Raw genomic sequence first — 6,197 nt, forward strand, 5'->3', positions numbered from 1 at the left:
GATATGTGTATTAACCCTAAGAAAAATAAATATAATTAAAAAATTATAATTATAATTACTATAGTTGAAGTGATTGGAAAATATATTACATGCATAAACATAATATAATCCATATGATATAAAGTTGTTATCCATTTGATATAAATATATTCGTTTATCATACATTTTTATGTTTTTTTATATGCTTTACTATATATTTACATAGAAAATTAGATTATTAGATGAAATAAAATATTAATATACACATCAATTTAAAATCCATGTGAAGAAAAATTAAACTTAACTAGATCTTTTTAATATATTTAAGATAATGTTGATAAATAAAAAGTTATTAAACACTTTAAAAATAAAAAAAAATTCAAATATATATATTATTTTTTCTAAAAAAAACATATATTGTTTTCATAATTTATCAATAACCATTATAAAACTAAACAATCAAGTTAGAATAATAGGGGTTTTAGTTTAAAAATGTTAAGTATATTAATTTTGACGGAATTCCGTCAGCTATTGCGTCAATAAGTGTTGACGGAATAGTTTTCCGTCAAAATATAACGTCAGAATCAATGGCGGGAATGTTCCCGCCAAAATATTTTGATGGAAATTGTATTCCATCAAAAAATTCATCAGGCCTGTTGACGGAAGAACTACTGACGAAATTTCGTCAAAATTTACGACGGAATTAATTCCGTCAGCAATCAGACATTTTCTAGTAGTGTTTAGTTATTTATTGTTGCAGTTATCGGTTTGTTATTGATTGATAATTAGTGTTTGATAAAATTGTGATGAACGGTGGTTGTTGTTAGTATCTAAAACTAGATTTAAGCCCGTGCAATGCACGGATTACATAATTTTACTATATTAGATAAATATAATATAAACATTAAATATTAACCGAAATTAAATTTACATATGTCACTTATTATGTCATTTTTTGACTTGTGAGGAATTTTCCATAATCAAATAATTTTTACACTAATTTTTTAGTTACGTTTTATAGCACTAATTTCTTCAATGTAGTCATATGTTGATACATGTTTTACTTATTTTTTGAATGGTAAATATAAGGGTAAATTTCAAATAAAACCCCTGTGGTTTCACTAATTTTCAGATAAAAGAATGTGATTTACTTTTTTTTTCAAAGTAAGGACTGAGGTTTTCAACTTTAACAAAATAAGAACTTTTTCGATTCATACTATTAAAATCACCCTTGACGACTTCAAAAATGATATATTTTAAGAACTACTAATATTCTAAGCAACTTTAATTCTTCAACTTTTTTATTTTGATATTATTTAGATGATGTTTGGTAAAGAGATACAAAGTTAATGTTTAGAGAGAGAAAGTTCTAAAAAATATGATTTTCGAAAATCGAAAATATAGTTCCATAGAAAATATGATATTGAACAACTTTAATTCTTGAAAATTTTCATTTTCATGTCGTTAAAAATGGTTTTAATAGTATTAATTCAAAAGGTCATTGTTTTATTAAAAGTGTGAAACCTCAATCCTCGTTTTGACAAAAAGTAAACCATAATCCTTTATCTCAAAATTAGTGAAACTATATGAGTTTTATTTGAAATTTACCCTAAAACATAATAAGAATCTAAACTTGTGGTGGAAAATTAGGTAAGATTATACTTATTCTCTTTTTAGCATGTGATATTTGAGTTTAACTAAAACTAAAAAGCTAGAGTGGAATTGTCATTATGCTTATCTATTGCAATTATAATTAAATTAAAGGTTAATTTGGCCATAAAGTAGGCATGTTCAGTTTAACCAAAATCAAAATTTAAATATCAACATAGCCGTAAAGTTAGTAATATTTAACAAATTAATCAAGATTTAATCAATTTTAAGGTATTAATTATATTTAGGCAAATTTGTGAAATATTACCAATATCAAAACTAAATTGATACTTAAACTTCAGTTTAGACTAAATTAAACTTGCCTGTCTAATTTTAAAGGCCAAATTTACTTTTAATGTAATTATAGTTTGAAAAATAAATAAACTCATTCGCGACATACTAAATTATTGTCACAGTTTAGTAATTTGATAGTATTTGAAATAAATAAAAAAACTTACTTCAATTGTAATTTAAAAATTAATTAAATTAACTCCTTATGATATTGATAATCCAATGTTTAAAAATAAGAATAATAATAATGGCTCTATGTTTAAAAACAAATAAACCCATTTTTATCTTCATGTATATTTAATAAAGGATATTTATATTTAACAAAATGGATATAAGAAATTATCCTTACATGGTCTAATAATTTGGAATTTGAAACAATAAAAAAAAAACTCTCTTCTCATCCTCATCTACAACAATTATAATTTGAAAAATTAACTTAAAACTCAAGATAATCCAACATAATCCAAACGGCTTTATGAAATTAAAAAGTGAAGATAGTAGTATTAACAACTAAAGATAATGTAATTATAATTTGAAAAATTAAATTATTAGCCAAAATTCAGAATTGTATTTAAATACCATAGATTGCATTTCAAACTTACAGAAATGGTATCATGAAAAGCATGCCTGTAAAAATTAAACTAATAATCTTTTGCTCTTTGAAAAGCAATACAACATTAGAACAAAATAAGGAAAGATACAACTTGAAGAAATAAGGAAATAACCCATGAGTTAGAAAAGACAATTACATCTATTATACAACTATAAAGCAAATGTAGTTTATCTGCATCCAAGCTTGTATAAGTGACCAAATGCTAAATCTCGAAACAAAATCAAACAATAAAGCTGTAAAAGCCAATGAACATCAAGTTATGCCCTTTTCTCTTCTTTTGATTCCTTTTCAGGAAAACTTTTCAAACATCAAAACAATGATAAAGATTATGCCAATTTCAATAAATACTATATATTAATGCTTTTGTTTTTTCATAATCAAATTTAAACAATCAGATCCATTTCTATTTTAAGTTCATGTGAGGGGTAAGATTGCAAAAATAAGAAAGATAGGTCAACATGAGTATGGTACACTAAGTTCATGTTAAATATAGTATCATTCAATGAGTAGCCAAATATCAATTCTACAATATTGTAATATCGAAAATGCCAAATTGACCAGCCTTAGAGTTCTGGTTCAGTTGTTCACTAAGATAACTGATAATGTGGTATTATGGAACTTGTATTTGCATTTAACATCACTATATGAGATGATCTATTTGTAAAAAACCATCCAAATTCAAAGTCAAATTTCCAATTCCTTAAATATATCTTAAAATTAGAATAATGCTTTAAAGCAATCTCAGTATAAATAGAAATATGTCAAGGTCTCACTATAAAATACCTTCTGATCCCTAATCTCACCCGAAGGAAAAGGATTAAGGCACTTCACCTCCTTTCTATCTGAGCTTAACACCTGTAAACAATAGAAAGCATATCAGCAGCATCACCTTAGTTCACTTTTGAATGAAAACAATAAGGATGAATCCTTGATTGCAGTACCTATAAATGAATGGTCCCAAGTAAGCCATGGGAACTGCACAAAAAAAAAAAAAACATATAATGAGGGATCGTAAAGATTGAGCACCTCCTTAATATCCATGTTCGTAGTAAGGATCGTAACACAAACACAAAGATCAACAAAAAGATTTAACTCTACAAAATTGAGACCATGAGGAAAATTAAGGTTACAGAAATGTTAACCATATATGCGGAGGCTATCGATGAATGATTGGAAAAGGGACGCCATTGTACCTTGATTTGGTCTCTTCCTCCCTGAGCTTAGAAAATTGTAGTTGGCTGGTGCTTCTGTCTGTGATCAAACAGATTCGAGGAAGGGGGTTTTAATTACGATTAACGCGTGGAAGTGAATTTGAAATGGTTAAAAAAAATCCAGGAATATTCGAAAACAAAGAAGGAGTTTTTCAGTAGAAGAGTGGAGCAGTTGAGGAGTTGGCGGCGATTTTTATGGAAGGGATAAAGGGCAATGAATTATTTAATTAACATGTATTATTATTTTAAATTGAGAAGCTCCCACGAGTTAAAATTGGTATATATATATTTAAAATTGGTTTTATTGAGAAAATAACACATCGTCTTTTTGTTCAATATTGAGCCACATCAGTCTATAAGTCTTTAAAATGATAACAAGTGTTACTTTTATTTTCACACTTTATATATATATAATAGATATATGTTTTGAATTAATCAACAAATCAATAATAAAAATAAAAATATAATACAACAATTAATAAAATAACCTAAATAATTATAAAAATAAATTATTGAACAGAATAATTTATTTGTAAATGATATTAAAAAGATTGGAATAATGTTCACAAAAAAACGCATTTCATAAAAATTATAAGGATAATTTTATTAAAAAATAAATAAATACAACAAATTTTTTTGCTAGATAAAAAAAAATATAGCTTCCATAAGAAAAGAAAAGAAAAAGCTAAAATTTTATAAATCTAATAAATACTATTCTCTTCGTTCTATAATATTAAAAAATGTAATTAATTTTAACTAATTAGACTTTGTTACATTTTGTTTTTGTATGGAGAGGAGAGACTTAGATTTCTGTTCAGAATCGAACTGTGCTTGAGCATTTGAAGTCCTTTCGGCCATTTCTATAGAAACAAAAGAAATTCTGGAGGAACAGAAAATAGATGTTGATAAAATGAGTGAACTGCTGTTCGAGCAGGATAAAATGACTGAACTACCAGAAGGAATTATATCCCTAGCACCGCTAGGTCTCGTATTAAATTCATAAAACATTCATATTTGGCACTTGAGGAAGTCAATCTTAAGTGTTGGAAGCTACTGCTAAGGTACTCCCCCTCATCTAGAAAGGATAAGCAATTGAGCCTCGGTTTTGAATTAATGCAAAACCAATTTTTTGTACAACCTAGGAATAGTAAATTTTAAGGTAAAGTTTAAATAAAACCCCTATAGTTTCACTAATTTTCAGATAAAGGACTGTGGTTTACTTTTTGTCAAAACGAGGATTGAGCTTATTAACTTTAACAAAATAACGACTTTTTCGATTGATACTATTAAAATCACCTTTGATGACTTCAAAAATGACATATTTTAAGAACTACTAATATTCTAAGCAACTTTAATTCTTCAACTTTTTTATTATGAGATTGTTTAGATGATGTTTGGTAAAGAGAGAGAAAGTTAATGTTTAGAGAGAACAAATTCCAAAAAGATGATTTTCGAAAATCGAAAATGTAGTTCCATAAAAAATATGACATTGAACAACTTTAATTCTTGAAAATTTTCATTTTTGATAATATTAAAATTTTCAAACTGAAAAGCTAAAAATAATTATATATATATAATACGGTTAAAAAACCTCTCTAGGAGTTTTGCAAGAAACTAAGAAAACAATCTGCAAATTCTCTTCTTCTTCCGTTCTCTTCCATTTTTCTATCAATCTTTCTATTTCGTTGATCTATTTTGAGAAGGAAGAAGGGTCTTCCTTCTTCCTTCTCACATCGGGGTAGATTTCTATATTCTTTATTTTATTGCTTTTTTAGTCTGCATTCATATATTTCATCGGAACTCTTTATCCGTCTGATTGTATCTGCTCTCTGTTATTCTGTCGTTTATGCTTTTTTCGGATTTAGCAAGAGCGGAAATGATTTATCTTGTTCGTAGATCAATAAATATACGTGGTTGCAACAAAAAAAATGACTCAAATCCGAATGTTTGAAATGGTCTAAAGGATGAAGTTTGGATTGCAGATGTCTTTCTACAGATTTGGATTTACGAGAAATATATTGTTGTTTTGTGTTTTTTATGCCTTTTATGGTGTCTTCTTGCTCTTTGTAGTCATTTTCATCCCTTTATGGATATTGTATTTGTTGTAATCATGTAAGGTTTTATTTCTTACATTTTGCTTGTTGTACTTCTTTTCTTATCTAATGAAATTACAAGCATTTTCTCAAAAAAAAAAAAAAATTATATATATATTAAGTTAAAAGTAGCTTAAAAAATGGAAATATACACTACTAATATAAATATTTAGGGCTGCATAAACCAAAATTGTGGGTTTCACTCTACTTTTTTTTTTTTTTTTGATAAACTTCACTCTACTTTTTTTTTTTGGTAGAAAAGGAAAAGAAAAACGAATAACAACAAACTACCCAGGAATTAGCCTAGGGAAGCTAACCCCAATCCTATCTTCTAAGAGAAGATGAGAGATGAAACTAGGG

The 6,197-nt window shown here is 26.7% G+C and overlaps 1 long non-coding RNA gene across 1 annotated transcript; it reads right to left on the reverse strand.

The window, feature by feature from the left end:
- Positions 1-2,553: 2,553 nt before the first annotated feature.
- Positions 2,554-3,971, reverse strand: LOC136230901 (uncharacterized). The gene is made up of 3 exons (XR_010689585.1): positions 3,727-3,971; positions 3,475-3,508; positions 2,554-3,388 (listed from the first exon to the last, which is right to left on the reverse strand). It is a non-coding gene; the product is annotated as an uncharacterized lncRNA (long non-coding RNA).
- Positions 3,972-6,197: the final 2,226 nt, after the last annotated feature.

Source organism: Euphorbia lathyris, chromosome 5 (assembly GCF_963576675.1).
Source record: "Euphorbia lathyris chromosome 5, ddEupLath1.1, whole genome shotgun sequence".
Lineage (NCBI taxonomy): Eukaryota > Viridiplantae > Streptophyta > Magnoliopsida > Malpighiales > Euphorbiaceae > Euphorbia > Euphorbia lathyris.